At 42.7% G+C, this 15,541-nt stretch overlaps 1 long non-coding RNA gene across 5 annotated transcripts in view; it reads right to left on the bottom strand.

The window, feature by feature from the left end:
• Nucleotides 1-15,541, bottom strand: part of LOC108178132 (uncharacterized) — a 32,308-nt gene that overhangs the window by 13,436 nt on the left and 3,331 nt on the right. For 2 of the 5 annotated variants that reach the window (XR_007909297.2, XR_007909298.2), the window contains exon 2: nucleotides 8,747-8,936. The exons of 2 other annotated variants lie outside the window; for them this stretch is intronic. This is a non-coding gene — a long non-coding RNA (uncharacterized lncRNA). The remainder of the gene's footprint in view (nucleotides 1-8,746; nucleotides 8,937-15,541) is intronic. One more of the 5 variants, XR_011378252.1, reaches the window with a different exon arrangement.

Below are 15,541 nucleotides of genomic sequence, written 5' to 3'. Positions count from 1 at the left end.
CGGCACACCGGGTTCTAGTCCCGGTCGGGGCGCCGGATTCTGTCCCGGTTGCCCCTCTTCCAGGCCAGCTCTCTACTGTGGCCAGGGAGTACAGTGGAGGATGGCCCAAGTACCTGGCTCCTGCCATCGGATCAGCGCGGTGTGCCGGCTGCAGCACGCTGGCCGCGGCAGCCATTGGAGGGTGAACCAACAAAAGGAAGACCTTTCTCTCTGTCTCTCTCTCACTGTCCACTCTGCCTGTCAAAAAAATAAAAATAAAAAAAAAAAAGAAGCCTTCTAAAAAGAAAAAATAAAAAGAAAAAATGGTTAAAGTGGTAATTTTTTTTTTAAGATTTATTTATTTGAAAGGCAGCGTTAGAGCAAGCTTCCATTTGGTTCACTCCGCAATGGCTTGAAATAGCCAGGGCTATGCCAGGCCAAAACCAGGAGTCAGGAGCTTCTTCTGGGTCTCCCAAGTGGATGCAGAGGGGCCCAAGCACTTGGGTCATCTGCTGCTTCCCCAGGAACATTAGCAGGGAACTGGATCGGAAGTGGAGCAGCCTGTGCCCATATGGGATACTGGCATTACAAGAGGCTTAACCCACTGCACCACAGTGCCAGCCCCAAACAGGCAAGTTTTGTGTATATTTTACTACAATTTAGAAAAGTGAATTGCAGTGTGCAGATAGTAACTATGAGCTATTTTTTGGTAAGGTGTATTGGGAAGGGTTGCAGTGGCTGATGGGGAAATAGTTTCAAAATAGATTTTGTTCATTTTATGGCAAACAGCAAAGCTTGTCTATCTATGGATGAGAATGATCCAGGAGAGGAAAAGGTACTACTGATTCAGGAAAGGAATAAATAGAACCAATTCCTTGGGAAGGCAAGAAAAATCCTAGATCATATTGTAAAACCAAAAGATTTCATAATTGACTATTTCTTAATTTGTCTGGTAAATTCATATTGTTTGAGCAACATGAATTAAGTGAGAAAATAGTAATATATTTATTATTCTAGCCTTGAATTATATTTTTAAGTTCAGCATTAAATATTCTAGACAGTTTATCTTAAGGCATAAATCCTTTAAGAGAACACATATCCTCCCATGAAATATCTTTCTCCAAGTCCCCAGTTATATTACAGTAATGTCTAACATGAAGGGTCTTCAAAATGATTGTGGAAATGTGTATTATGAAAAAATTACACATGCATTTCAAAGTTTTTTGCAATGAAAAATAAACATCTTTTAATTCCATTTTCCCATAAATGTTTTGAAGTAATGTTGAATTTCATAACAAATCTCCATACCTTTTTAAATTAAGCACTAATTTTCTTTGAGAATAGTCTCAAATTAACAATATTAGCTAATCTTATTCACTTAGATACTATAAAATACGATGATTTCATCCTTTACTTTTTTTCTCAAATTGACTAAGAGCTTATAGCAGATCATTGTATTTCTTAAATGAACTGGGAAGTGGTTTAAATTTCTTTTCTTTTTCTTTTTTTTTTTTTTTTAAGATTTATTTATTTGATAGGCAGACTAACAGAGAGATGGAGAGAAAGAGAGGTCTTCCATCCACTAGTTCACTCCCCAAAGGATACAATGGCCAGAGCTGGGCCTCTCTGAAGCCAGGAGCTTCTTCCGGGTCACCCACATGGGTGCAGGGACCCAAGCACTTGAGCCATCTTCTAGTGCTCTCCCAGGCCATTAGCAGGGAGCTGGATCAGAAAATGGAGCAGCCAGGACTCAAACCCAAGCCCATATGGGATGCCAGCACCGCAGGCAAATGCTTAATCTACTATATCACAGCACTGGCCCCCTAAATTTTTAATTTAATTCCAAATTATTTGAACCAAGGAAAATTTTAAAACATGAATTCTCACTGTCATCCAACAAAAATGACCAGGAAAAATTTCCCTCAGGCTTTCATGAGATCGTTGAGCAAAGGACAAACTTGAAAAGCTCAGATTTTATCAGTAAATGAACAGCTGAGAAATACAAGATAATGGAACACAACCAGAAGACCACGTATCCATTCCAGTGAATGTCATTCACTCCTGTTAAACTCTGGGTGGTGTAATAATATGGCTTATCACCATAGCATGTATTATTTCAAACAAATGTAAAAAGAAGATGCAATCATGTTATATTCTTTGAGATTAATGGTTTTAAATTTCTAGGAGTGTGGTCATTTGATCAAAATAATATTTTCATGGTCCTTGTTTTTTATGTTTAAAAATGCTGTGAATGTAATAGATGCAGCACATCATGAAATGTTTACTTCAGCATATCAGGCTACTTTGGAATTTTTTTTTTAAAGATTAATTTATTTGAAAGTCAGAACTACACAGAGGGAGAAGGAGAGGCAGAGAGAGAGAAAGAGGTCTTCCAACTGCTGGTTCACTCCCCAGTTGGCTGCAATGGCCAGAGCTGCGCTGATCTGAAGCCAGGAGCCAGGAGTTTCCTCCTGGTCTCCCAGAGGTCCAAGGACTTGGACCATCTTCTACTGCTTTCCCAGACCAGAGCAGAGAGCTGGATGCGAAGAGGAGCAGCCCGGACTAGAACTGGTGCCTATATGGGATGCCAGCACTTCAGGTGGTGGCTTTACCTGCTACGCCACAGTGCGGGCCCTAATTAAAAATTTTTGAACTGCAAATTTGTTATGAAAATTGGTCAAAATAAAGGCTTTCAGAGAAGACCTGGCATAACAGTTCTCAAACTTTTTGGTCTCAGGAACTTTTTATATTTCTATAACTTACAGAGACTGTAAAGAGCTATTGTTTTTGTGTTATAGCTGTATTATGAGTTTAAGCAGAAATATTTAAATTTTTTAAGATGTATTTATTTACTTGAAAGGCAGAGTTACAGAGAGGCACAGAGAGAGAGGTCTTCCATCCACTGGTTCACTCCCCAGATGGCTGCAACAGGCGGAGCTAGACCGATCCAAAGTCAGGAGCTCCTTCCATGTCTCCCACATGGGTGCAGGGGCCCAAGGATTTGGGCCATCTTCTACTGCTTTCCCAGGCCATAGAGAGCTGGATCAGAAGTGGAGCAGCCAGGACTTAAACTGGCACCCATATGGGATGCCGGCACTGCAGGTGGCAGCTTTACCCACTATGCCACCACGCTAGCCTCTAAAAGTTATTGATAGTGATTGAAGGTTTTCCAGCTCATGAAACGAATTCATTAGATGAGATGGGAAGGCATTTCCAGACCCGGGAAAGGGATGCTATGTCCTTCAGCATCCCTTTAAGATTAAGCGTCTGGAATCTGAGGTGTGAATGATTTGGGACCTTCAGGGAGATAGGTTTAGACTCAGGAGCTGGAGGCCACACACCCCTGCCTCCTGCGTGATCTCACCTGTATCCACCCACCTTTCAATCAGACTAAGTAACCAGTTCCCTTTTGGGAGTGAATAGAGGCTGGAGTGCACTGAGCTGCCCAGGCACCACCCCCACCCCGTTTTGCTGCTTCTGGTTTCTCTGCCTGCTCTCCCAAGCCGCCAGTCAAGGCCGGCCATTCTCCTGCCTGCATGCCCTCTTTTGCTTGCAGTCTCTGGCTTACTCCTTGAAAAAGGCTGGTATGGAACTGCACATTTCTGCTTCTTGGTCCCCTCTCTCTTAATAAAGCCTTCACTTCCCAAATAAATCCTGAACTTAAAAAAAATTGATTCATTTTAAAATATTAATTGACTCATTTTAACAATAATGAATCTACTTAATGCATACAGTCCTCATACACAGTTTTGCTTTCCAGATATGTAGCTACTCAGGTTACCCAAGGTCAAAAAATAATAAATGGAAAATAGCAAAAACAATAAATTTTAAAGTGACTATTACGGTATGTTATTATAAATGCTCATTTTTATTTACTGCTGTTAATCTTACTGTGCCTGGTTTATAAATTAAGCTTTATCATAGGAATATATGTACAGGAAAAAAACATAGTACAAGGGTAAGAATGCAATGAAAATGCAAGTTTATTTTGGTGCAAAAAAAATCTGAAATCCATGAATACTTTTCTCATTATATGCATTTTCCATGAACTTTGTGAAATGCTTTGGTTTATAATAGGGTCCGTTACTCTCCACAGTTGCAGGCATCCACTAGGGAGTTCAGAATAGATCCCCAGAGACAACTCTATTAGATTTCTAGGCCTGCTATAAAAAAGTACCATGAACAGGGTGGCACTGTGAGGTTAGGAGTGTGAAATCAGTGTGTCCAGAGAGCCATGCTCACTGAAGTTTCTCGAAAGGATATGTTCCATGCCTCACTCCTAGCTTCTGGTGGCTGCCAGCAATGTTTGTGCTCCTTGGCATGTAGGCGCATCACTCTAATCTCTTGTCTCTGTCTTCACAAACCAGTCTCATTTTTGTCTGTCTCCAAATTACTCTCTTTCTTTTAAGGGCACCACTCATTGGATTAGGAGTCACCTTAATCCAGTATGACCTCATCTTTACTTTGATAACATCTCCAAATAAGTTCACATTCTCAGGAAGCTGGGGGTTGGAGCCTGAACGTATCTTTTCAGGGAACATCATTCAACTCACACATGCTAACAACAATATCTTTTAAAAATGGAACATCAATTTGTTTTCCAAAACAAAACAAAACCCTGAGTGGTGTGACATTTTATAATTCTGCGAATCTCCTTAAAATCTAGCTCAACAGAAGACATCTGGACTCTCATAGCTGCTTCTGCATAATCTATTGCAGCAGATTGTTTTGGTTTAACTGTACATAGAAAATCTGATTGGAAAACAGAGTATTTTAGTAGGCTTCAGATAATGGAGGAAATCTTTCTTTGATATTATACCCAAACTCCACAGGGAATAGTTTCTTACGGGCTAGTTACAATGTGGAATCTAAACAGAATCAGTAAAGTTCATTCTCAGCTTCATTAACAGCTAGTGTTCTGCATCCCTGAACAGAAGCAGCACACTGGCGAAGAAAGCAGTGAAATCTGAATTCAGTTTATCATTTATAGTGGACTACCAATGTTAATTTCTTAGTCTTAACAAATGTATCACGGCTATGTAAGATTTTAGATGTAGTTTACAAAGGTGATTTGAGAATTCTTGGAAATCTTTTTGCAATTGTTTTATAAAATTGTTTCACATTTGTGGGGCCAGCATTTTGGTGCACAAGGTTAAGCTACCTCCTGAGACATCAATATCCCAGTTGAGTGCTGGTCCAGATCCTTGCTAATGTGCCTGGGAAAGCAGCAGAGGATGGCCCCTGCATCCAAGTGGGAGACCTGGATGAAATTCCAGGCTCTTGGCTTCAGCCTAGCCTGGCTCTGGCTGTTGCAGTCTTTTTCCTTTGGTCTCTACCTTACTCTTTGAATCTCTGCCTTTCAAATAAATAAAAAAATCTTTTTTAAAAAAATAGCCGGCGTCGCGGCTCACTAGGCTAATCCTCCGCCTTGTGGCGCCGGCACACCGGGTTCTAGTCCCGGTCGGGGCGCCAGATTCTGTCCCGGTTGCCCCTCTTCCAGGCCAGCTCTCTGCTGTGGCCAGGGAGTGCAGTGGAGGATGGCCCAAGTGCTTGGGCCCTGCACCCCATGGGAGACCAGGAGAAGTACCTGGCTCCTGCCATCGGATCAGCGTGGTGCGCCGGCCGCAGCGCGCCGGCCGCGGCGGCCATTGGAGGGTGAACCAGTGGCAAAGGAAGACCTTTCTCTCTGTCTCTCTCTCTCACTGTCCACTCTGTCAAAAAAAAAAAAAAAATTCACATTTGAAAGTTTGTTTGTAAATGGATGCTGGCTCACTCCCCAAACAGGTGCAATGGCCAGAGCTGCATGGATCTGAAGCCAGGAGCCAGGAGCTTCTTCCAGGTCTCCCATGTGGGTGCAGGGGCCCAAGCACTTGGGCCATCTTCTACTGCTTTCCCAGGCCACAGCAGAGAGGTGGATCAGAAGTGGAGCAGACAGGACTCGAACTTATGGGATGCTGGCACTGCAAGAGGCACCTTTGCTCACTACACCACAGTGCCAGCACCACTATACCTGTTTTATAAAAGAGAAGACAGTGAGAGAAATTCAGGTACTTGAACTTGGCTCCGTTTTACAGTACAGCCAGGAGTCTTTCTTTCCCCTTTTGCATCAATCCTCAGTCCAGAGATTTCCCCTAGCTTGTGCTAAGGACCTTAATTTCTTTTTTTTTTTTTTTTTTTTAAGATTTATTTATTTATTTGAAAGTCAGAGTTACACAGAGAGGGAAGGAGAGGCAGAGAGAGAGGTCTTTCATCCGCTTGTTCACTCCCCAAATGGCCGCAACAGCTGGAGCTGAGCCGATCCTAAGCCAGGAGCCAGGAGCCAGGAGCCAGGAGCCAGGAGCTTCTTCCAGGTCTACCATGTGGGTGCAGGGGCCCAAAGACTTGGGCCATCTTCTGCTGCTTTCCCAGGCCATAACAGAGAGCTGGATGGGAAGTGGAGCAGCCGGGACTAGAATCGGCGCCTATATGGGATGCTGGCACTACAGGCAGTGGCTTTACCTGCTACGCCATAGCACTGGCCCTGGACCTTAATTTCATATTTAACACTCATGGTTACTTTACCACAGCCTTTAATCACATATATTTTTTAAAGATTAATTAATTTATTTGAAAGAGTTTCAGAGACAGAGGAAGAGGCAGGCAGAGAGAGATATTCCATCCATTGGTTCACTCCAGACAGCCATAACTTCCAGGGCTGGGCCAGGGAAAAATCAGGAGCCAGGAGCTTCATCCATGTCTCCCACATGAGTGGTAGGAGCCCAAGAACTTGGGCCATCTTCCGCTGCTTTTCCCAGGCATGCTAGCAGGCACAGGAACTGGTGCCCCTATGGGATGCTGGCATCACAGGTGGTGGCTTTATCTACTATACCACAATGCTAGTCCCCTTTAATCGTATTTAAACAATTAGTTAATTGTGTTCCACCCTTCCAAACCCACTGTTAGAAAGCTATCAGATCCTAGCTCTTCTTATGCAGTCAGTGACTGACACAGTTCCATGCGCTACTTAGTTCCACAAAATTTGCAGAATGATTCTTAGTGTTCTTTCCAATGTGCTGGGTTATAACCTTTATTATAAAGAGATTTTAAGCAGAAATTTCTTCATCTCCCATGACTTTCTTTTCCAAAAAAAATAATTTTTATTTATTTTTGCCAATTGAAAAGCAGACTGAGACACACAGAGAGACAGAGATCTTCATCAACGTGGTTGCTCTCCAAATCCTGCAACAGTCAGGGCCGGGGCCAGGCCGAAGCCAGGAGCCCAGAACTGAATCCAGATCACCCATGTGGGAAGCATCGATACATGTCCTTGAGCCATCACCTGCCGCCTCCCAGGGTGCATATCAGTAGGAAGCTGGAATTGGAAGCAGAGCTGGGATTTGAATTCTAGAACTCAGATATAGGATTCAGGGCTCTACATATCCCTTGGTTTCTGTAATTCTCAAATTGATTTTTTTTTTAGAATGAGCAAAATTGTGTTTTCATCTTAATGACACTTTAAAAAATGTATCAGAATGTCTATATCACTTAAACCCATATTTCTCAAGTCTAGGACAGCTTTGAGTCTCAGTGGGGAGCTTTTAATAATTACTGTAGACTAGGCTGCACTCCAGACCAATTAAATCAGAATCTCTGGGAGAGGGACTCCCCCTACATGGGCATTTTCCCCCCAGATATCTCAGGGTGACTTAAATGTGTGATCACTGTTAAGATTTACTAAAATCTAGATCAGGGCTAACCAAACTTTTTCTGTAAAGGGTCAAGTACTAAATACTTTATGCTTTGCAAGCCCAAAGACTAAACTCAGGATATTATGTAGGTACTTATGTAAGAAGAAAAGAGAGGCTTCCAGTTCGAGACCCGGATGCTCCACTTCCAATCCAGCTCTTACCTACTTCACTATCCTTATGTATACTTTTCTAACATTTTTAGTCATTTGGAAAATGTTGGGTCACTGAGTTATGCAGACCTGCCCAATGTGGACACATTTCATTATGCAACATTGAATATTACATTCATTAAAATCATTACTCATCACACCAGAAAATCTTTTAAGCATTGGGAAGCTGTTGAGCTCATGGTAGTAGTTACAAATTTTTCCAAACCACTAATTTTCTCTTTTGAGAGCTTGAATTTTACCACTAGCAATAAGAACTGTCAGTGGCTTCCATTGATGTAGCAGGTTCATTTTGCTCATTTTTTGAGAAAAAATCTTCCAAATTACCTAAGCATGAATAAACCTACTTTGTTGTTCTTTCAAGTAAAAAAAAAAAATGTATTCCATGAAAAAAAGCAGCCAGCACTGCTTACAAATCAAACAATCTCAGAGGCACTTTTCCTTAAGACAATCATCAAACTTGGATAGTATAAGTGATGTAAATGCACTTCCTAGTTCATCATATGGATTATTATGAAGATATTCAGGGGCCAGCTCCATAGCGCAGTAAGTTAATTCTCCGCCTGCGGCACCAGCATCCCATATGGGCGCCGGTTCTAGTCCCAGCTGTTCTTCTTCCAATCCAGCTCTCTGCTATGGCCTGGTAAAGTAGTAGGAAGATGGCCCAAGTGCTTGGGCCCTGCACCTGCATAGGAGACCAGGAAGAAGCTCCTGGCTCCTGGCTTTGGATTGGCGCAGCTCTGGTCATCGCGGCCATTTGGGGAGTGAACCAACGGAAGGAAGACCTTTCTCTCTGTCTCACCCTCTCACTGTAACTCTACCTCTCAAATAAATAAACAAAATCTTTAAAAAAAGAAGATATTCAATATGCACTTGCATTCAAGGGTGAAGCTTTAGTCCAGTCATTTTCACTGCTGCATCAAGGACATTCTTAGGTGAAGCGTGCAGTTTCTTTTAGCTATGAATGTATTCCTGTGAAGAGTATGATGACTGCTGGTGCAGTCTGGTGCCACTACCAGCACTTATCTGCCACTGTTTTTGTACCATCAGTGGAAATGTCAACCTAGGGACAAAGGCAAATAACATGTTAATATTAAGAAGCTGGACTGAAGGGAGAGGTGTGAAGAAAAAGAGATGCATTCTCAAGTACTTAGGGGCAAATTTTTATGATGTCTACAATTTTCTTTAAAATTCCCAGGAGAACTCATTGAGTGTATGTCTGAAGGTGCAGAAGACAGAATAATGGTCCTTGAAAGATTTTCAAGTCCTAATCCTTAGAATTTGTGAACATTACCTTATATGGCAAAATGGGTTTTGCAGATGTGACTACACTACAAACCTGGGGATGGGGAAATTATTCTGAATGATCCATGTGGTTTCCAATTAATTATGTGTGTCCTTAAACATGGCTAAAGCAAGTAAGAGAGGCTGAGGGAGATTTGATTATAGAAGAGGAGATCAGAGGGATGTGAGAAGGACTCAAACCACCACTGCTAGCTTTGATGACACAGGGAAAGGCAGTTTGACCCTGAGCCATGGAATTTAGGCAGCCTCTAGAAGCTGCCTAACAAAATTACAAGATGTAATTAACTGTTAGATAATGAATGATAGGAGTTCAGTATATTACATTATTTTCCCTACTTCCATTTATGTTTGAAAACATTTATAATGAAAGTAAAAAAAAAAAAAACCTGAATGGGCCTACTTTAAAGATTTATTTATTTTACTTGAAAGATTTACAGAGAGACAGAGAGAGAGAGAGAGAGAAAGAGACAGAGTCTTCTAAATATCAAAAAATAAATTATTTTTCAAGAAATATGGAACAATGGATTAATCAAATAATGGATAAGACTCTTATCATCACCAAACTACATATCCATTCACTATGTGAAGCTTGATGGGAAGTCAGATTAGGCCATCATAAAATCAAGAGTGGGGATACAGGGGCATCTGCATCCCATATCAGAGTTCCTGGTTCGAGTCCTGGATATCCCATGCTTCTAATCCAGCTTCCTGCTAATGTGCCTAGGAGGCAGCAGATGATGACCCGAGTGCTTGGACTCCTGTCACCCACAAGAGAGACTTGGTTGGTGTTCCTGGCTCCTGGCTTCAGTCTGACCCAGACCTGGCTTTTACAGCCATTTAGGGTATAGATCAGTTGAAGGAAGATCTCTCTTTGCTTCTCACTCTGTCACTCTGCTATGTTTCAAATAAATAAATTCAAATTAACTTAGCAAGGACATAATATTTATTATTAAAGTGTTACCAGCAGTTTCCTGAAATCAGCGTGCCCATTTCCTGAACTTAAATATCCCCTCAAAGTGGTGATGTATCTATCAGTTCATCATAGATTAAGTATATGAAAATGCCTATTAACTTCCCTTGCTCTCCATTGCCATCCATCTGCTCTGTTTGTTTCTGAAATGAGTGGTTTGACAGTGTTACCTGCTACCTACAGTCTAGCCCAGTTACTGCTCCATATTAAGCACTCCATGGATATTTATTAATTGATTAAAATAAGCCATGATAGATATTAAGAACCCAATAAAACTGTTTCTTCATTTCTGTACAAAGCTCATTTGTTCCTGGTGTCAACCACTTAAGTTCATATGAACATTAATTTAAATACATTTATGTTGTACTAGTAATTACAAGATCGAATAATAAATGTAACTGGACTGCAATGAAGCATTTATAAGGATTACTGACTCCTCCCACAACCTGTTGTTTGAAAATCCCTATTCTTTGAAAATTGGAAAATAGAAAGTTTGCTTTCTTGAGCTTACTGAATATTATTATTATTAGTTCTAACAAACCTGCTCCTGGGGTCTGCATTGTGGTGTGGTGGGTAAAGCCACCACTTGTGACACCAGCATCCCAAATGGGTGCTGGTTCATGTCCCAGATGCTTCACTTGTGACCCAGCTCCTGGACTAGGAAAAGCAGTGGAGAATGGTCCAAGTGCTTGGGTCCCTGCCATCCATGTAGGAGATCTGGATGAAGCTCCTGGCTTCGTGGCCATCTGGGGAGTGAACCAGAGGACGGAAAATCTCTTTCGGTCTCTTTCTATAACTTTTTTTTTTAGGATTAATTAATTAATTTATTTAAGAGGTAGAGTTACACAGAGAGAGGGAGAGACAGAGAGAAAGGTCTTTCACCCAATGGTTCACCCCCAAATGGCCACAACAACCAGAGCTGAACCAATCCAAAGCCAGGAGCCAGGAGCTTCTTCCAGGTCTCCCCTGTGGGTGCAGGGGCGGAAGCACTTGGGCCAACTTCTACTGCTTTTCCAGGCCATCAGCAAAGAGACAGATTGGAAGAGGAGCAGCCAGGACATGAACTGGCACCCATATAGGATGCTGGCACCACAGGCAGAGGTTTAGCCCACTACTCAACAGTGCTGGTCCCTCTATAACACTTTCAAAAATAAATAAATGAATAAAAAGTCTTTTTTTTAAAGAAATTTCCTGGCATTTTTTTAAGGTTTATTTTACTTGGAATGGGGGCGGGTGCGGGGGCGAGGGTGAGGGCGAGATCTTTCATCTGCTGGTTTACTCCCCAAATGGTCTCAATGGTCATAGCTGGGCCAGGCTAAAGCCAGGAGCAAGAAACATCATCCGGGTCTCCATGTGGGTGGCAGGACCCCAAGCACTTGGGCCATTTTCCATAGCCTTCTCAGGCACATCAGCAGGGAGCTGAATCAGATATGGAGCAGCTGGCACTCAAACTGGTACTGATAGGGGATGCTGGCATCACATGCAGCGGCTTAACTCACTGTGCCACAATGCCAGCACCTAGATTATTTTTAAAAGATTAAGTATTACTCTTGTGTTACTACAAATTATTATAAAAGAAAAAAGGCTAAACCGCCTGGTAGGAAAGGCAGACAGTCTTGAATTTCAATTCTAGCACTGCTATTACAGGTTGAGTTTTAAGCTAAGACATGTTAACTTTTGAGAGCTTTATTTCCTACTTCTGTACAAATTGGCCTATTAAAACCTACCTAAATAAATAAAAAAATCTTTTTTTTTTAAAGCCTACCTAAAGGGGCTAGCATCGTGGTACCACGGGGTTAAGTGGCTGTTTTTCACACTAGCATCCCTTATCAGGATGCAGTTGGGTTTGTGTCCCAGCTGACCTGCTTCTTATCCAGCATTCCTGCTGGATAGGCAGTGGAGGACGACCCAAGTGTCTGGGCCTCTGGGGAGACCCGGATGGAGTTCCAGGCTCCTGGCCCTAGCTGTTGTGGCCATTTAAGCAATGAACCAGCAGGTAGAAACTCTGTGTTGCTTTGGCTTTTAAATAAAAATAAATAAATAAATAAATAACCTACCTACCCCAAAGTAAAGAAATATGCAAATTCTACTTAGGAGGGACTTAACAACAGCAATCTTCATTGGAAGGTAGCCCAAATTTAACTTGAAACTGTGTCTGCACAGCAAGTACAATGATTTTACACATTTGTATGATACAGGGAAGTAGCAAAAAACCAGTATTTTCTAAGACACTTTCAGTATCACTATATAAGTCCAATTATGTCAGCTACATTTATGGAAAGTAGTTTCTAAGGAAAATTTCGGGTGGAGAATACAAAGCCTATCACACATATATTAGTACTAATCCCGCCTTGTAGATTACAGGTAATAGAAGTTACTATGGGGCCCAGTGCTGTAGCGCAGTGCGTTAATGTCCTGGCCTGAAGCACTGGCATCCCATATGGGTGCCGATTCGAGACCCAGCTGCTCCACTTCCGATCCAGCTCTCTGCTATGGCCTGGGAAAGCAGTGGAAAATGGCCCAATTCCTTGGGCCCCTTCACCCGCATGGGAGACCCAGAAGCTCCTGGCCTCGGATCGATGCAGCTCCAGCCATTGCATACATCTGGGGAGTGAACCATTGGATGGAAGACCTCTCTCTCCTCTCTTCCTCTCCTTTCTCTGTGTAACTCTAACTTGCAAATAAATAAATAAAACTTAAAAAAAAAAATAAGTTACTATGTTAGGGGCTGACGCTTTGGTATAGCGGGTAAAGCAGCTGCCTGCAGTGCTGGCATCCCATATGGGCGCCGGTTCTAGTCCCAGCTGCTCTACTTTTGGTCCAGCTCTCTGCTATGGCTTGGGAAAGGAGTAGAAGATGTCCCAAGTCCTTGGGCCCCTGCACACGTGTGGGAGACCTGTAAGAAGTTCCTGGTTCTTGGCTTCAGATCAGTAGATGGAAGCCCGCACGTGCTCTCTCTCTCTCTCTCTGCCTCTCCTTCTCTCTCTGTGTAACTCTGCCTTTCAAATAAACAAATACATATTTTTAAAAAAAAAGTTACTGAGGCTGGCGCCGCGGCTCAATAGGCTAATCCTCCACCTTGCGGCGCCGGCACACCAGGTTCTAGTCCCGGATGGGGCACCGGATTCTGTCCTGGTTGCCCCTCTTCCAGGCCAGCACTCTGCTGTGGCCCGGGAGTGCAGTGGAGGATGGCCCAAGTGCTTGGGCCCTGCACCCCGTGGGAGACCAGGAGAAGTACCTGGCTCCTGCCTTTGGATCAGCGCAGGGCGCCGGGCGCGGCGGCCATTGGAGGGTGAACCAGTGGCAAAGAAAGACCTTTCTCTCTGTCTCTCTCTCTCACTGTCCACTCTGCCTGTCAAAAAAAAAAAAAAAAAAAAAAAAAAAAAAAGTTACTATGCTACACAAGACTCAAAGCTTTGCAGATTAGAATGATGGTTCAGTATATCAAAAAACAAAACAAAACATTTGGGTTCAGGGCTATGGTGTAGTGGGTAAAGCTGCCACCTGCAGTGTCAATTTCCTACATGTGCGCCAGAAGAAGCTCTTGACTCCTGGCTTTGGATCGGCTCAGCTCTGGGCTTTGCAGCCATTTGGGGAGTGAACCATCGGATGGAAGACTTTCTCTCTCTCTGCCTCTCTGTAACTCTGCCTTTCAAAATATAAATAAACCTTTAAGAAATAAATATTTTAAAAAGCATTGTTAGTAAAAAAAATCATCTTCTTAAAAGTAGTTATTTTGTAGGAAGTTACAAAAATTGGGGTTCCCTTTTATTTTCTTAGACTACAAGTCTTTGAAAGACATTATATCTAATGCAGTCTTTGAAACTTCTCTAGTATCCAATAGCTCTCTATATCCATTGGGTTTTTGGTCAACATGAACCTAAATCACACTGGTAATAATATTAGAGAACTTGAACTTTTTTGATTTTTTTCCCCAAAGACTGACTTATATATTTGAAAGATAGAGAGAAGGTGAGAGAGAAATAGAGACAGAGAATGATCCTCCATCTGCTGGTTCACTCCCCAAATGGCTGTAATGGTTGAGGCTGGGCCAGGCCAAAGCCAGGAGCCAGGAACCTGGAGCCTCTTCTGGGTCTCCCATGTAGATGCAGGGGCCCAAGCACTTAGGCCATCTTTCACTCCTTTCCCAGGTGCACTAACAGGGAGCTGGATTGGAAGTGGAGCATCTGGGACTCAAACAGGAGCCCACATGGGATGCCAACATTGCAGGTAGAGGCTTAACCCTCTGTGCCACAATGCTGACCCCTGAGAAGCTGAACTTTGTTCTGGGACTTCAATGTCCTGAGACACTGGAAGTAGGGAGGAGTGTGTTCAATCACCTGAAGATTTACTGGCATACTCTAACAGGAAAAACAGGATTCATCTGTTAAGGTTCATTTTGAGCGATGTGATCATCAAGAAGAATTATTTTATGTGTTTCATAACTTTTGAGAGCTTAGAGAATCATTCTCCCTTTCAAAAGATAACTTGATACCTAGTCTGCACATTTCAGTTTTCCATTAAAAAAAATCAGGCATCGCACCTCAGTAGTAGCTGACTAAAATTAATGTCTTTCATCCTAAGTTAAATCTGTTGATTTAAAAGTAATACAAACAACAATTTTATGAACTAGGCAGTCCTAACTGGAGGTAAACAGGCCAGTGAAGAGGCTGTACCACTACTACAGAAGGAGGATGGCAGCTTGGAGTATGGTGGTGGCAGTGGAGAAAGCAGCACAGGAGTAGACAGGCACTTAGGGGGTACAGTCAGTTGGTCTTGCTGAGTTACTAGAGACTGTCTGTAGATACTTGGGAAATATTTGTAAATGAACTAGGAATGGAGGGTGAAGGGATGCCTAGAAGGCAGTGCCATTCACTAAGAGAAAAGGGAAGAAAACCTGATTAAAGGGGCCAGTGCTGTGGTGTAGTGGGTTAAACTGCCACTTGCAGAACCTACATCCCATATGGGCACTGGTTTAAGTGCTGGCTGCTCCCCTTCCAATCCAGCTCCTTGCTAATATGTCTGTGAAAGCAGTGGAAGATCGCCCAAGTGCTTGGGCCCCTGAACTCATGTGGGAGACCTGGAAGAAGCTCCCGGCTCCTGGCTTCGGATTGGCCCAGCTGCCATTGGGGCCATTTGGGGAATGAACCAGCAGATGGAAGATCTCTCTGTCCTCTCTCTGTAACTCTGCCCTTCAAATAATTAATTAATTAAAAAAAAAAACTGGTTAAAGAATGCTATTTTTTACATATGGAAGCCAGCTTCACCTATTGCCTTGATGGAAGTCTTTTGAAGCAAATGACTTTTCCTCAGGCTAAGGTGGCCAGCCTACTCAAGGGTAAATGCTCTTTAGATGGACTAATAAGTTGTGAGATCCGGCTAGAAAATTTAAG

Source organism: Oryctolagus cuniculus, chromosome 8 (assembly GCF_964237555.1).
Source record: "Oryctolagus cuniculus chromosome 8, mOryCun1.1, whole genome shotgun sequence".
NCBI classification, from domain to species: Eukaryota; Metazoa; Chordata; class Mammalia; order Lagomorpha; family Leporidae; genus Oryctolagus; species Oryctolagus cuniculus.
This window is presented reverse-complemented; position numbering and strand designations above follow the sequence as displayed.